This window comes from Phycodurus eques, chromosome 3 (genome assembly GCF_024500275.1).
Source record: "Phycodurus eques isolate BA_2022a chromosome 3, UOR_Pequ_1.1, whole genome shotgun sequence".
NCBI lineage: Eukaryota > Metazoa > Chordata > Actinopteri > Syngnathiformes > Syngnathidae > Phycodurus > Phycodurus eques.
In genome coordinates, this window is record NC_084527.1 from 31,412,518 (window position 1) to 31,430,771 (window position 18,254).

Here is an 18,254-nt window from a genome sequence, read left to right on the forward strand (position 1 = left end):
ACAATATCTAAAGAACTGCAGGCCTGGCTTGCCTCAGTTAAGGTCACTGTTCATGACTGAACAATAAGGAAGAGAGTGGGCAAAAATGGCATCCATGGCAGAGTTCCAAGGCCAAGACCACTGCTGACCAAAAAAAGAACATAAAGGCTTGTCTTGTGAAAAAAAAACCAAAAAAAAAAACCTTAATGATTTCCACAACTTTTGACGATGAGACAGAAGTTCAACTTTTTGGAAGGTGTGTGTCTCATTACATTTGGCGGAAATGTAACACAACATTTCAGAAAAAGAACATGGTACCAACAGTCATGCGCCCTAGGCGAGATTTTATATGACATCCTCCTTCAATGGCGATTTACACATGCTTGCAAAAGAGGTCAAGTAGCAATTGTTTTTAAAGCGACTGTGTAGGAATTACTCCTATCTAGAGTTGAACTTGTGTATTGCATCCAAACAAACTGTGCACTCAAGACCCTCAGTTTTTCAAACACAAATTGCAACAACGGTAGCCGGCGTATATAAAAAAAACCTCAAAAAGCAACAACACTGTCTAACAAAACCGAATGAAAAAAGCTAGCTTTAAGCTAATTTAGGCAGTGTTGACTTACTTGTCAAGTACAAAGCTGGCAACTTCAGTTTCAGAGATGGCAGACTGTCATGGCGCTCCTCTACTGGGTCACGACTCTTATGTATAAATAAATCTATAATTATTCGCTTCAGAGAATGTATCAAATTATTAGCAGAGGTGCTAATAAACCAATAAGAACACATATATAAACACAGAAATTGATTTTTGTCCGTAAGCAACTGAAAATGTTCCACAGCGTCCCTTTAACATTTCCTTTAATTTATAAGATAACATGTAGCACAATTTAAAATATGAACTAGAACATCTTAATTTGATTACTGTATCTTCACTGCCAAACACATCATGCGAGTCCAGATCCCACGACCACTTATTTTCCAGGAGTAAGGTATTTCCCATTTTCTCATTGGAGGACTTTCTTGTTTTTTTTTTACTACACCTGAGATGTCAGACTGTTTTGTTACTTCTTTTCTTTTGAGTTAGCCCTAACACCATACACTAAGAAAGTCATTCAGTCACACTTGCTCGCAGGGTCAAATTTGGAAATACATTTTATACTTTTCTACTACTGCATTAGTCAGTCACTCCTTTTGTAGTTGGGAAATATCTTTTCTCGCCAAGGAGAGTTGCCATTGCCAATCTCATTTCAACCCTTTATGCACGAGTCTCACTCTCCACGTAGTAAAACACCAGGTGTTTGCTTAGTGTAAGAAAAAAGTGACATTTTCCACAGATATTTGTAACTTTATTTCTACTTCACGAGATTAGTCTTGTGGCATGTGCTCAACAATACCGGAACTCAAATGCCTTAAAAATCCATCCATACATCCGTCCATTTTCCATACTGATTATCCTCACTAGGGTCGCGGGCATGCTGCAGCCTATCTCAGCTGACTCTCGGCAAGCGGCAGTGTACACCCCGGACTGGTCACCAGGCCAATGACAGGGCACATATAAACAAACAACCAATCGCACTCACATTCACACCTACGGGGTATTTAGAAACTTCAATTAACCGACCATGCATGTTCTTTTTTTGGGGGATGTTGTTGGAGGAAACCGGAGCACCCGGAGAAAACCCACACAGGCGAGGCTGGATTTGAAACTCAGAAGTGTGAGGCAGATGTGCTAAGCAGTCGGCCACTGTGCCGCCTTCCTTAAAAATATCTGTTGAAGTAGTAAAAAAAAAAAAATTACAAAAATTAAATAGTTTTGTCTTACGTTGAGCCAGCACCTATTGTTTTAGTGTGTGGAGTGCCGCGGGAGCCCTAAGGAACAGGTAGCCATGTGATGCCTGTTCTAGTGTTCAGAAACAATAAGAAACAAAATTGAAGAAACAAAAAACAATCACAGTGTTGTTGTTTTAAAATAAATCCGGAGTGCCCGGAGAAAACCCACGCAGGCACAGGGAGAACATGCAAACGCCACACAGGCGGGGCCGGGGATTGAACCCGGGTCCTCAGAACTGTGAGGCTGACGCTCTAACCAGTGGATGGATATCGAAGGTGGATTTTCTCCTCATTTGTTGGCGCCCCCTTGACGCCACGGAACCCTTAGCATGTGCTAATCTCTACCAATGGGTAAGTCGGCCCTGCCAGCAGGCAACCACGGTAGCAGTGTGATGGTCTGGGGCTGCTTATGACTTCAGGACTTGGATGACTTGTTGTGATTGATGGAATAATGAATTCTGATGTTCACCAGAAAATCTTGAAGGAGAATTATCAGCCATCAGTTTGTGACCTTAAACTAAAGTGCACTTGGGTTCTGCAGCAGGACAACAATCCAAAACACATCCGATCCAAAACACACCAGCGAGTCAACTTCTGAATGGCTGAAAAAGAAAATGGTTTTGGGGTGGCTTAGTCTAATTCCAGACTTGAATCTGACTGAAATGCTGTGGGATGACCTTTAAAAGGCCGTTCGTGCTCGAAAACTCTCCAGTGTTGCTGAATTAAAACAGTTCTGTAAGGAAGAGCGTGACAACATATATCCACAGAGACGCGAACGACTCATTCTTAGTTATAGAAAATGCTTGATTTCAGCTGCTAAGGGTGGCCCAACCGGTTATTCGGTTTAGGGGGGAAATTCATTTTTCTCACAGCGCCATGTAGCTTTTTATTGTTTTTTTCCCCCTTAATGAATAAAATCACCATTTCAAAACTGCCTTTTATGTTTAGTTGTGTTATCTTTGGCTGATATTTACACTTGTTTGATGATCTTTAACATTAGGGAGGAGAAACTATGCAAACTAATTTTAATTTGTATGTACGTATGTATGTATGTAGGTATAAATGAAATGTATGTAAAGTCAAAAAAAAAATGACAGGTCATTATTTTAGGAGGGTGACATTGTATTTAGTTTTTATTCTGAACATTCTTTCTCTTGAAGATTTCTGTTTAGATTTGTCTGTAAATCATCTCTTTTAATCAGTTTATTATAAATCAGGACAATGACAGCCCTTTTTGCTCAGTAAGCAATTCAAAAAGTCCAAATGTCTATTGTTAGCTGGGACAGGAAGTTGTGGGCGCTTTGCTCAGAATCTGCTGGCAACCGAGGGTCACTGTGTGGAAGTATGGACAAAGCAGAGGGTCCTTAACAATTGAACATGCCCCATTTATAAATTTGGGAAAACACGGGATACCTGCAGTGTGACACAAAATGATTTTCTGTAAATTGTGTCATGTCACTCAATCTATTGTCATTCGGGAACGGGTGAGGAACCGTCCTTAAAGGGGAAATATTATTGTAAATTACCTTTTTAAGCTGAGTTTAACTGCTTAGGTTTAGGGTAGTCGTGATCCTTGGAGTATTTTGACAAAAGGATGTCATGTTATCAAAGCATCTACAAACTATTGTAAATTTGGAAAAAAAACAAAAAAAATGCATATTGTCTCCGCTAAGAAAATTCATTTGTAAGTACCATACACATTTACAAAGAATTTGGCCTTCACCATAAGTTTTCTAATGAAGACTCCACAAACTCTTACACACGTAAGTGTGTTATGAATCACGATTGAGCAAAATAATTGTCTTTTGCATTTATGCGATACAATGTTAGCACATCGAACTCACAGTTCTGAGGACCTGGGTTCAAACCCGACCTCACATGTGTGGAGTTTGCACTGTGTGGGTTTTCTCCGGGCACTCCGGTTTCCTCCCACATCCCAAAAACATTCATGGTAGGTTAATTGAAGACTCTAAATTGCCCGTAGGTGTGAATATAAGTGTGAATGTTTTTTTTTTTTTTTTTATATATGTGCAATGGGATTGGCTGGCGACCAGTTCAGGGTGTACCCCACCCCTCTCCCGAAGATAGCTGGGATAGGCTCCAGCGCGCCCGCGACCCTGGTGAGGATAACCGGTTCAGAAAATGGATGGATGGTCTTAGATGGGTTAATGCCACTCTTAAAATCCTATTTTCAAAAATGATTGATGATTCAAAATGTTACGCATACTAGGCTATCCTTATTGACAGAGCAAATTGTGGTGGCCCATTGAAATACACTTCTTTCATAATGGTCAAGATAAAAGCGCATAACGGTAAAGACATAATCACCTTCATAAGAATCGGGTGAGTTGCACAATTTCTGCCCTTCAAATTCTGCGAATACAAGTGCATAGGTGATCCTAACTACTCATTTAACCCATTAGACTCCTGTCTTTATACAATCGTAATAACGGTAAAGACGTGATAGTTCCGACACGTTCACAAATTCATACATTCATACATACTTATTCAAACCCATTAATTTTGCTGTCTGCTATTGTGTGAATGCAAAATGGCTGCCTCATCCTGGCACTTCAGCTCACAGATCCCTCTGGTGTATTGCAACAACATAATGAGGCTCCCTCCAGTGGTTTTAACGGTAAAGACAGCTTGAGTGACAAAAAAAAAAAAAAAAAAGAACTCTGAAGATACTAAGGTGCATTTGCGTTAGTTTTCATGGGGAATGAATCTTAAGCAATCGGAGAAAAATACTATAAATCCAAAAATGTAATTCGCATCTTCAGATATGTTGCAAATAATAAAACATCATTTTGGACGTTTAACGGTTAAGACATTTTGGCATTAGAAGCTTGAAAAATGTTACTTTAGAATCTTGTTTTTCTTAGAAACAATTATGACCTTTTGATGGATGACAACTGCCAATATTTCAAATACACTCATCAGTCAAATCAATTTATTTTCTAAAAGAAAAATAGTTGGTCATGCCTCTACGGTTATTGATCAAATTATATGAAAATGACCCATAAAGTATACCAATAGCTTGAATAGTAGTCATAGTGTTACTGTTACAGGGATATGCAATAGTTATTTAGGTCTATTTTGAGACATAACTGTAAATGCTATGACCACTACAAAAATAGTTATAGGAGATGTAATGGTGTTGTTGCTTTAGCATAGCTTCGTTTCGATTTTCTTTTTTCTTTTCTATCAAAGATTGCATATTCAAAGTAAAGATGTCTTATTTTATCATCCCATTGACACGGGCGCATTGTGAATATCTAATGTTAAGAGAAATCCTTCTCATTGGCTAAATTTTGTAAGACACATGTTATCATGCCTCCCCCCAACAGCCCACATTAAGGTTGTCCTAAATCTTAACAAAGTTGCTCATCTGAGCTATCCGACTGTTTGCTCAGCAGAAGTTGCACATGAGGGAGAGAAGTTATATCCATCGATCTGCCTCACCCCTGACCTCCCGGAGTCACAACAAGGTCCTCGACTGGTCTGAATCAGCACCTCTGGTTAATAGGGATCACAGACCAGAAAACAAGCTTGACTGACCAGAGGAGGGGGGCCTCATGCTTAGTCGAACCCTCTGTCATTGGGGCCAAGAATTATGGCCTATCTGTTGTTTGTCTCGAGCATGATTTTGTTTTGCAAGTGTGCTGTGGCTAGCTCAGTGGAGCCCTAGCATCAGACAAGCTCTGTCTCTGTCTCCGAGATATATTTGTACAATAAATAAAGGATAAGGCCAAGCTCATATTTTGACTTCGTCATTTGTATTTTGTTCAATGCACCCCCACTAACCACCCTGACCGCTCGTAGCCATCTTCTGATGGAAAAGCTTGATGCATGCGGATAAAAGATAACATTGTGTCTATCACAGTGGGTGAAAGCTACAGTCAAATATGGTTCCATCTTTTTCAAAAATAATTGGTGAAACATTTTTAAGGTCTTTCATGTGAATCATATGCAAAGTGGCAGCACACATGCATTGATAAAAGAAATATATTCAATAGTTGGATACACAGTTTTGTTTTACTGTGATCAAACAAATGTGGACATTTACTGCACAGAAAAAAACCTTAACCAACCCCAGCAATATCGCTTAACATCACATTCAATCACGCAGTTTTTATTTCCCTACATCTTAATATCGCCTTCACAAAATGGGATGTGTGATATGGCTTACAAGATGAACACTTGAAACTTTACTTTTCTGTGAAGTCATCTCATTTCAATCAACACCATAAATAATGTGGCTTGCCAAGGTGAGGTTGCATCCAGTCTAAATTGAAATGTGAAGTATCAGTTTGTGTGCTTTCTCACATTGCCACATTGTTCATGCAATTTTGGGATTGCCGTTGTTAAGGTTAGCCAGTATTGTGTCGACAGGCTTTACATATCATACGTTTTCTAGCTATTGAATCAGATTTCAAAGATGACTTATAGTGTACATTCATTACCCATTACTGTATATTGCCCTAAGGTTACTTCATAATTTTATTCTTATGAATACATTTTACTAAAAGAATATTCTGATTTGCATTTATGAATCTTTGGAACCCTAAAGTTTGGTGATTGTGCTTTATATTGTTACCTACAATTTTGGTTGCCCATCAACCATACAACTGCTGGAGCATTCAAAGTCCACTTCACTAAATATTTTATACTATTTGTATGAATGGCCAAACTCTGTTCAACTACAGCAATATTGTATAAATACTGACAGATCATTCACACAAATGTTTCAATATATAATACATCAACAGTATTCCATAACTTTGCCCTCAGAGAGATGAACCAACTAATGAAACAATGTTGAAGATATCTTCCCCCGTGGATACACATACTACCCCCCCCCCCTCCCAACCTCCCCCCTCTTTTATTTTATTTTGTTTTTATTATTTATTATTTTACAGTCACAACCTTAGCATTTAACTCACTGGTGGCGCTACATCAGCGAGAGAACTACAGTGACTCGCTCCATCACAGCAGATCAACGGTGAAATTATTCGGTCAACAGCTTGCATTCACTGTGCTTTTGTCTGCCCTTGACCAAACAGGGCCTCAACGTCGACAAACCACTTGGAAAAAGGAAATTAAGTCGAATGCCCATACAATAGCTTGAGGAGAAAGCGTGTATGGTAGGGGTTTTCCTTAGAGTAATTTTACAAGGTCAAAAAATAACCCTAATCTGTCTCTGGGATCCCTGCAACGCACTCTAATTCGAGTTAGGCCTCAGTTAGACCAACAACGAACTGCGGTGGTGCTCCACTGAGTGCTGGATTGACTGAGCAGGGTAATAAATCAAAACTTGTCTGATGGACTCATGCCCCCTGCTGGTTACTCGGACTGATATACGTTAAACCCCATGAGTGCGCGTGCGCGTGCGTGTCTGTACTGTATAGAAAAACGCTACAAATCCGTTTAATTTGACATTTACCCAAACCTTTAAATTTTACAAGAATTACATTAAACAAAAAGATAATATAATATGTGCACAATGAATATGTCTGTCTGTGTGTGTGTGTGTGTGTGTGTGTGCGTGCGTGTGTGCGTGTAACTGGAAACATTCAAGGGTACAATTTCATCCATATGAATATCCAATACAACTTTAACTTTATGTCACGCAGTCACTATCAAGTATGGGCACCCGTGTTGCATAGTACTGTCCACAAGCTTGTCGATGTTGTCATATGCACACAGCATAGTGTAGTGGTTGAGTTGCCTGACTTTTGTGCAGGCAGTGTTGGTTTCGTTCCCAGTCAGCGATTGTGTGAATGGTTATCTGTCTCTTCTGTACAGCATATGTGCCCTGTTATTAACTGGTGATCAGTCCAGAGTGTAAGTATGCCTATAATTTTTATTAGATTATTTTTTTCTCTTTGTTTTAAAAGGTTTATAAGCTGTTTTTTCTTGCTTTGTTTTTAAATGCTTTTCGTCATGTAAAGCACTTTGAGTTACCTTGTGAATGAAATGCACTATATAAATAAATTTGCTTTGCTTTTTTTCAAGTCAGCTGGGAGGGGCTCTAGCTACCCCCTGACCTTGAACAGAATAGCCAGTATCGGAAATTGGCAGAGGGCTAGATCTTAATCTCTTTTTCAGGTGTGACTAACTTAAACATACATATTGGAGTTTATACATACGAGATGTAGTCCGTTTTGCTTTTTGTAATACTAAATGACCATTATCCCTTGTCCAAAGTTAGATAAAGTCTTAAAAGTACTCCTTTCTGAGCTGTCTTGTTATTTAACAGTTGTAAAGCACAGGACATCATCAGTTTCTTAGGAGAACCACATAGATGCATGAATTTGAACAGTGAAGTTATCATGATTACAGTTTTATCATCCATCCATCCATCCATTATCTGTGCCGCTTATCCTCACAAGACGCGCTGCAGCCTATCCCGGCTATCTTCGGGCGAAAGGCGGGGTACAGCCTGAACTGGTCGCCAGCCAATTGTATGGCACATAGAAACAAACAACCATTCGCACTCACATTCACATTCACACCTATGGGCAATTTAGAGTCTCCAATTAACCTACCATGCATGTTTTTGGAATGTGGGAAGAAACCGGTGTACCCAGAGAAAACCCACGCAGGCACGGGGAGAACATGCAAACTCCACACAGGCAGGGCCGAGATTTGAAGCCCGGTCCTCAGAACTGCGAGGCAGATGTGCTAACCAGGCACTCAGTGTGCTGCCAGTTTTATCATTCAATCATCATTTTTATTATTCTTTTTGAACGCAATGAGCAGTCTCTCCATTCTTGGTAATCTATCTGGAAATAAGGATGCATAATTTCCTGCCTTGTATATGTTCTCAGTCTACTAATACAATGAATTGGTATTTGAGCAACTGTATGTGGTTTTTTTTTCTACAGTGTAGATACGGTGCATGTAATATCATAGACATCTTACAGTATTAATATCACAGCAAACTGCCAAATATGCGCCCCTGAAACAGTCCTTGACCGTCACACCCCTGGAAAAATTTGGAGGAAGATCTTAAGACTTCTTATATGCATTGGATAACAATTAGAATTGGGAGGCTCAATCGTCTCACCAGTTCCCTGTATCACCAGATACTTGCCAAGCTTATCAGCATTTATGCCTAACATAAATTTGTGACAGCGTGGTTCTGGTGCGAAGAATGTTTTTATTGTGCGGACACCAGATGCTCAAGTATAGATTTATGCCAAAATCCCATTCACTCTCAAGGCTACAGGAGGCGAGTTGATAATTAGGTGTTATAAAAGAAGCCTTTACAAAACCATGAACATCAGACGAGAGAATGAAAAACAAGAGAGAAAGGCTGAAAGCATTGACTTTCAAAACATGGTGGCAAGATGTGAAATCAATTAAACCCTTCGTATTTGTTGTATTCGTTCTCTAGGCTCGGTTGGGCAAACAATTAATGTGGTGTCAATGAATGTCAGTGGTTTTCAAAATTACTACTGTACATGACATTGAGTTACCTCTGCTAAGCATATCAAGTGGTCCCAACAAATTTGTCCATTTTGTCTAAGTCATCTTGTATCAGACATCACGATTCCTCCTTTTAAATGAGACATCTCTGAAAGGTTTCAAGAAGTGGAGTGTCCCATCAAAGGAAATGTACTGAAAATCTAAATCCCTTATGTTTGTTGCCATCTAGGGTCAGAAAATACTGTATATACTAGTTATACACTGAAAGTTCAGCCACCGAAATATTTCGGCCGAAAATAGCACAAAAAGTGGATTTTCAGTTTCGGACCGAAAATGTTTTTCAGTGAAATAAAACGACCAAAACAGCATGTCTCATACCAAAAAAAACATTGTATTACACACCCCCTGCACTCATGGTTTGATAATGACATAGTGCCATCAATCAACCATAAATGTGAAATAATCATAAATGTTAAACACATGCATTCAACACACTACTGGTAACATAAACACACATCAATAACAAAGATAAACGTCCTTTTTACTGTAATAATCCAAATTTGCATGTCACAATGAATTATGGGAACCATGCGGCTTTTCCATCATCATGCTAGCAGCTACTAGCCTAAACGGAGCGTCCCTATTGTTGCCCAACCTCGCTGCTTTCCGGTGTTCAGGGGTGGAATGCTTATTGCATGGTATTTTGTGCTACCGACGTGGCTAAATATGATGCAGCGCAGCATAAGTCACAAATCATCACCGCCATGACAGCGAATAAACTACACTCTTAGACAAGTATTGTTATCATCACGATTCAAGAAGGATGAGCGGAGGATACGACAAGAAACCGACCGGAACACTATGCAAATCGCTAAGCTATCACATGTTGTCACCAAAATAAGTGATTGGGTGGTACAGTACACTTTTCACATTGGTCTGGCTGGAACCAGGTTGTAACAGAGATTAGGCAGATTTGTAGAGCAAAATAGCAGGCAAATTAGTACGAGTTTATAGAGGAAAATAGTGTAATATTGGATGCGAGACAGCCATAACAGGGACTGGAAACCGGAAACAAATTCATACTTCCCCTCTTGTACGTCACTAGAGAAAATTATATATGTATATATAGTATATGACGGCGCGGTGGACGACTGGTTAGAGCGTCTGCCTCACAGTTCTGAGGAGCGGGGTTCAATCCCCGGTCCCGCCTGTGTGGAGTTTGCATGTTCTCCCCGTGCCTGCATGGGTTTTCTCCGGGAACTCCGGTTTCCTCCCACATCCCAAAAACATGCATTCATTGGGGACTCTAAATTGCCCGTAGGTGTGAATGTGAGTGCGCATGGTTGTTTGTTTGTATGTGCCCTGCGATTGGCTGGCAACCAGTTCAGGGTGTACCCCGCCTCCTGCCCGATGATAGCTGGGATAGGCTCCAGCACGCCCGCGACCCGAGTGAGGAGAAGCGGCTCAGAAAATGGATGGATGGATATATACTATATACTATAGAGGTCTTCACTGGGAAAACAATAACACTTCTCCCCCCCATCCCCCACCCCCGCCATCTGATTTGCTAAAGTGTCAAAGTGATTACCATTCACCTTGTTGCCATGCAATAAACCCAATCACTTACTGACTCATACACAACTTGCTGAGATTCCAGAAAAGCATTCCATTTATTTATTTATTTACCCAGGTCAAATAAAGACAAATAAAAGCAAATACAAATAAATACAATAAAACATATACACATACAACTGTACAATGTGATATAATAACATATTTAGGTAATACGCTACTCTACAAGTCACTGATGGTGTAGTGGTACATTCGCCTGACTTTGCTGCGGGCAGCATGGGTTCAGTTCCCACTCAGTGACGGTGTGAATGTGAATGTGAAAGGTTGTCTGTGTCCATATGTGCCCTGCGACAGACTGGCGACCAGTTCAGCGTGGCGTCCGCCTTTCGCCCCAAGTCAACTGGGACACGCTCCAGCGCCCTGCTACCCTGAACAGGATAAGCGATACTGAGAATGGATGGATTACATTACTCTGCATCATAGCATAATGATTTTTAATATGTTCATAAGAGGCAAATAACAGGTGAAGCAATCCATCCATCCATCTTCTGTACCGCTTTTTCCTCATAAGGGTCGCGGGCTTGCTGGAGCCTATCCCAGCTAACTTCGGGCGAGAGGCGGGGTACACCCTGAACTGGTCGCCAGCCAATTGCAGGGGGTGAAGCAATCATGTGCAGTATTCCTCACTAACTTTATTAACGATAAAATTGGGATAAATTGTATGGTATGGTTGCATTTATTGTCACTCCTCAATATATGTGGACCATACAAAGGGCCAAAATTTCCAAGAGGACTCTGTCACAAAATACAATGCAAAAAAAACAAACAAAATAAAACAAAACATAAAGATATAAAAGATCTATGCTCTTTGTTGTATGACTCGGTTATAGATGAACGAGGAAGTCTTCGCGTCAAATAGCATTGATTGGCCCTCGACTCTCCACAATTCCTTCTTCTCACCCTCGTGAGTAAGGCTGGACATGGATGTCCAAGTCCTTCACCTCCTGAGCTTTGACTACTTTGTTCTTGTCGAGTTTGTTTGCAAAAGCTGCAACGCTCGGACCAAATTTCTTGATGCGGTCGATGATGAAGGCGCCAATGGCGGCAGCGGCAAGTGTCTCATGGTTGACGTAGATATCCTTGGAGAGCATGGAGAGGAGGCTGCTGGTGCCCAGCATGTGGGGTGCCATCACTCCAGTTTTGTAATTTTTGGTTGAGAGAGCCCAGTCTGCTTTTAAATTTCGAGAGAAGCATTTTGATGAGTAAGTGAACTGTCAAGCTTGATTCTCAGGTATTTGTAGTGAGTTGAATTGCAGAACCATGACGAGAGAATATTGCTGGGGTGCTTGATTTGTGCAAGGATTCCGTTGAACATCTTAGATTTAGTTTTACTTATGTTCAGTGATAAGTGTAGACTGGAAAGAGCATTTGGAATGTTTGGAAAACTCATCTTAAGCATAGACAAGCCAGTGTGGAGGGAGCAGCGAGAAGTATAAATTATTGTGTCGTCGGTGTACAAATGGGCAAGAGAGTTACTAATATCATGGGTTATATTGTTGTTTTAAATATTGCAAAGTGTTGTACCAAGTATAGGACCCTGCGGGACAGCTTTAGGAATTGGTACTGGCACAGAGAGAAGAGATCAACCCTCACTAAATTATTGATTTTGATACTTGTGAGTTAAAGGGAATTTCATTGGTCAACGGCTAGTTTCTGGTTGTAACTGGCATAGGAAAATGACAAAAGACTGTAAGATGTTCTAATAAGATACAGATTTTTTTTTAATGATGTTTGGCAACCAATTCAGGGTGTACCACGCCTCTTGCCCAAAGATAGCTGGGAAAGGCTCCAGCACGCCCGCGACCCTAGTGAGGATAAGCGGTACAGAAAATGGATGGATGGATGTTTTCATATTTTATTTTTTTTACATTGTGCCAAAATGTTCCATGTCCAAAAGTATTCATTCTTTCTTGGTCTTGATTACGCTAGATGAATCCAGGATCTTTGGCAATACGATGGGCCATCACTTTCAAGCAATGGTCAGACTGCACTGTCTGAAACGTTATATCAAAGCCAACAAGTAAGCAGAACTGCATTAAGTATCCATAGATTATTAGCCTTCGATAACAGCATTAGATTCTGATAACCGGCATACAGCGGCTGAAATAAGTATTTAACACGTCGCCATTTTTTCTTTACTTTTGTATGGATTACTTGGGTTGGACCCAACATCTGGTGAAATCTTCAGGTCAATAGCAACTTCGGAAGTATATTGAGTGAGAAAAATGGTGACCTGTTAAATACTTATTTCACCCGCTGTACATTTGAGTGTTCGGTTAAGTTCTCAATGTGGGGATGGAGGTATTTGTGTTTGGAGATGTCTCTGCTGCATGTACCACATCTGCTACACTAATTGATAAGTGTAATTAGTGAGTTAGGAGTAAAAAGACAATATGTTTTTACTATCTCTACTTGCTTTTTTTTTTGTTGATATTGGCTTGGCAAGCTTGGATGCCTGACCAGGTGCTTGAGATAATACCTCATAGTTCCTGGTAGTATGTTTTTTTTTTTTACCAGTGGAAAAGCATAAATAGTGAGCTGAGTCGGTCCCACACTTTCGAAAAGGTGATGCAAAATAGAAAATAATTCATAAAGGAAATACCCATCTTCTAGCTCTTTCGTCATGCCCTCAAACGTCTCCGTCCCAAACCAGTCTATGAAACTTAATGTTTGACCAGCTCGCTAAACTGTTAAATTAGCTTACCTGTCTTTGTGAGATTTGTAGTGATGGAAGAAGTTCGACGTCGTTTTTGTTGAGTCTAAAATGCGCAAGTTGCAAGTCGTGTAGGTTGCCATCCTCTTTTTGCAGACTTCATCGACAACATAATGCTTGAATCCAAATTGTATTATCTTTGGAGCTCCTTCCATCGTTGTTCATACAGGTGGCTATGTCACACTGGAAAGTGCGGAACAACGCAGACTGTGTTACCAGGCTGGCGTGAACAAGTCTTCACCTCTAAACGAGAAGACTTGTCAAGTCATGTACTTCCATATAAGAATATAAGGATCAACTTAGTAAAATAAACTCCTCGCTCACCTGGTGTAGCTCACAAAAAAACTCCCTTTTGAATTGACCATTACAATAATGACAGCAGTGTCAACACTAATTTGAAAGTGGACTTTGTTAAATCATTGGATTAGCAATAAAAAAAAACGAGTTGAAGCAGTTTGAAAGAGTCAAGGGCAGAGAGCACTCCAAAAAAATGGCAGAACAGGCATCAGAGAAATATAAGGGAACAAGGTCTTCCCCTTCTGGAAGTGTGTCAGTTGGCAAGGGGTGAGGAATGGTGGGCTGTTATCAGCAGTTAGGTCGCAGTGTGTCAGGGTCAAGGGGAATGAGATGAGAGGGATGAGGAGTGGAAGAGGTGGGGGTGGAAGGAGGGAGGAGGACCACACCAGGTGAAGGCACGCTTGCGGAGCGTGCTGCAAACCTCAGCCAGCAAAAGCCAAAGAGTAAGGGTTTAGGCAGAGTGCATTGCCAATTGTGTCCTTGACAGATGTCCCGACTGACGTTAGCACAGTAGACCAAAACCAAAGTGCAGTTACGTAACTATAAGCGGTGGGAGGAGGTTGAAAGACGAATCTAACAATTGCTTGTTTGGATGTGTATCAGCTACAGCATAGAATATTGATCAGATTCATCTCTATGTGGAGCTTGCCTGTTTCTTTCATGCTTGTGTGGGCTTTCTCGGGAACTATGTCTTCCTCTCGTATTCCAAAAAACATGCATGTCAGGTTAATTCATTGAATACTGTGAGCGGTGAGTCTACTGCATATTTTCCTATGATTGACTGCCGACCGGTTCAGGGTGTACCCTAGCCCTCTGCCGAAGTCAGTCGGTACAAAACAGGGAATGTAACCCATTACCAGCGGTATCAAAAATGGATGGATGGATGCTCCTGAGCAACATTCTCATTTGGATTGAGCAAAATTAAACACAAAGACATGGAAGATCTGAATTATGCAAAGTCACAGCAGGTTGTATCTTTGTCCAGCGGGACAAATTATTCTTTAAACAAACCATTGCACTCGAGATTGAGTCAACTTTGTAAATGTCAGAACTGTTCCATTACAAACGCGTGATAAAATATATTTTCTCAAAACATATTCAAGGTCATTTGTTGAAGTACAATATTGACATAGTCTTCCCACTTTGTAATGCTAAACAGATTCATGTTGTTCTGGAAACATCATTAATTGCAACACAGACCCGTGTTTTGCTTCTATATACTGTCAATAACAAAGTGAACTGAACTCCTTACACATAGGCCAAGCTAGACAGAGGACCACTCCTTAGGCCCGCCACACACCGACCGATGCATTGCAATGGAAAAACTGTGACCCCTGGTGTTCACATCTCATTTTTGTTGGAAAGTCACACAACATATTTTGTTCAACTGATTGATGCAATGATGCAACCACAAAATCTTACTCCTGCTTTCCACATCTATCTATCTATCTATCTATCTATCTATCTATCTATCTATCTATCTATCTATCTATCTATCTATCTATCTATCTATCTATCTATCTATCTATCTATCTATCTATCTATCTATCTATCTATCTATCTATCTATCTACCTACCTACCTACCTGTCAGTCTGTCTGTCTGTCTGTCTATCTATCTATCTATCTATCTATCTATCTATCTATCTATCTATCTATCTATCTATCTATCTATCTATCTATCTATCTATCTATCTATCTATCTATCTATCTATCTATCTATCTATCTATCTATCTATCTATCTACCTACCTACCTACCTATCAGTCTGTCTATCTATCTATCTATCTATCTATCTATCTATCTATCTATCTATCTATCTATCTATCTATCTATCTATCTATCTATCTATCTACCTACCTACCTACCTACCTACCTACCTACCTACCTACCTATCTATCTATCTATCTATCTATCTATCTATCTATCTATCTATCTATCTATATATCTATCTATCTATCTATCTATCTACCTATCTACCTACCTACCTACCTACCTATCAGTCTGTCTATCTATCTATCTATCTATCTATCTATCTATCTATCTATCTATCTATCTATCTATCTATCTATCTATCTATCTATCTATCTATCTATCTATCTATCTATCTATCTATCTATCTATCTATCTATCTATCTATCTATCTATCTCTATCTCTCTCTCTCGCTCTCTCTCTATCTATCTATTGCTTTCTCTCTCTCTCTCTCTCTCTCTCTCTCTCTCTCTATCCAAACATACATACACTATCTATCTATCTATCTATACATACATACAGTACATCCATCCCTCCATCCAGGCTTTTCAATCAACCCTGGGAATGGCAGAGTACACTTCAGACTTGTCACTCAATCATAGTGGGATTGCGAAGGACTGTCAGTTCTGTGATCCACTCTCCGACCAATGGCCCCTAACCCTTAGCACTCGTAATCAAACGTAAAACAAAATTCAAAAAGCCAAAGTGATAGGCCTATGTGAAGATACAATATGTTCGACGATGTAATTTCCTCAATAGTCGGTGCGTCGTCCATCATTATATCATCAAGAAGGGTTTTTTTCATCAAGAAAGAAGATGTTGGACGTGAACTAAACTAAAACAAACGCAGTAGTTGGCATTGCAATGTGCCAAGGTGAGACTACAGACACCAACACGTCAAGCAAATAATCAAAGATAATAAACATGTCGGCACTCCTGCTCGATGCTTATCACTCAGTTGATAGTGGTGCTCAAGTCCTGTACTCTTAAATATATTCATGTGCAAAATCTATCATCAGACCGCCCACCCATGCCTATCATGGGTGTTGTTGTACTCAGGGGGATCCACAGCCTTGACTGGCCGAGATCTGATTAGAGGCTTGTTGGGTGGGGGTGGGACAGGTTGTAGGCTAGCCTGTCAAAAGCCAATCTGTCAACCTTGAGGAGATAAAGCGATGCATCCTGGATCAGTGATCTGCACCACACTCATGATCTAGGTCAGCTGACAACTTAGTGTCGACGGAACATTGCTACAATACAGTATGAACTCTTAAGTATCTTACACACTTTAATATATAGGAATGTTGCGTACACCAGTAACTCACTAATTATCAGTGCCTAACTGTATGTTAATTATTATCTATTTATCTGTTTTCTCCACTGTTTTTCCTCAGGGTCCCCGGTGAGCTGAAGCCTATCCCAGACTTTTTTTTTTTTTTTTTTTTAAATACTCTGGTGTTAAGAGTTTTTTTCTTCTTCTTCCTGAAAATGTTTGGGGAGGATAATTGTAAATAATAAACCTGTTCAATATTAACAACCACAAATCCTTGTGTGTAGAACAATGCTGAATTTAGTCGAGATACCCTTTTAGGAAACCCCCTGAACCTCGCACTGTTGCCGGTTAACAATCGAGGAGTTAAGATTAGATTTAGTGTCTCCCAAGTCTTTCACCGTAACAGAAATGACAAGGAGATGAGTTTCCATCCATCCATTTTCTGAGCCGCTTATCCTCACAAGGGACAATATCCCATCTATCATCGGGCAGGAGGCGGGGTACACCCTGAACTGGTTGCCAGCCACACATAAACAAACAACCATTCACACTCACATGCACACCTATGGGCAATTTAGAGTCTTCAATAAACCTACCACACGTTTTTTTTTTGGATGTAGGAGGAAACCGGCGTGCCCGGAGAAAATCCACGCTGGCATGGGGAGAACATGCAAAATCCACACAGGCAGGGTTGGGGATTGAACCCCAGTCCTCAGAACTGTGAGGCAGACGCTCTAACCATTCTTCCACCGTGCCACCACAAGGAGATGAGTTTACAACTTAAATGTAGTTTCCAGATAAGCTATCAGCAAGCCTGGCTTCTTCTATTTCTTCTTTTACTGCTACTCTTTCTCTATTTTCTGTCAGTCTGGATGCCCAGTGGCACCATACTGCCTCTCACAGATCAGTTGGGGTATTATGCGTGTATGCTGATTTGGTCATCTTGAGTAACCAATGGCAAGGCCTACTCTGCTTGCCAAAACATGATCAGAAGCACTGGCTTACAACCTTCTAATATGTGTTTCATGAAATTTTATGAATTTATTCCTAACATTCTATTCTCTTCATTTTCTCTTGGCTGCACTGCTTCCAGTAGTGTATGTTGATCTTTTTGATTTTTTTCCAGTGAGATTTTAGCCTCTATATGCTGTCAATCAAATCTGGTCCAGACATGCAGAATCAGTAGTTCATTAACCTATCAGATGAGCAGATTTGTCCTCACAGGTTACAATCGGAGCCAGTAAGCTGGCCATCGATGACAATAGCATTTTTCCGTCCTCTGATTGGTTGGCCAAGTTTGACGAGCAAAACATCTCTATAGCGACCTGTACACACTAACAAAT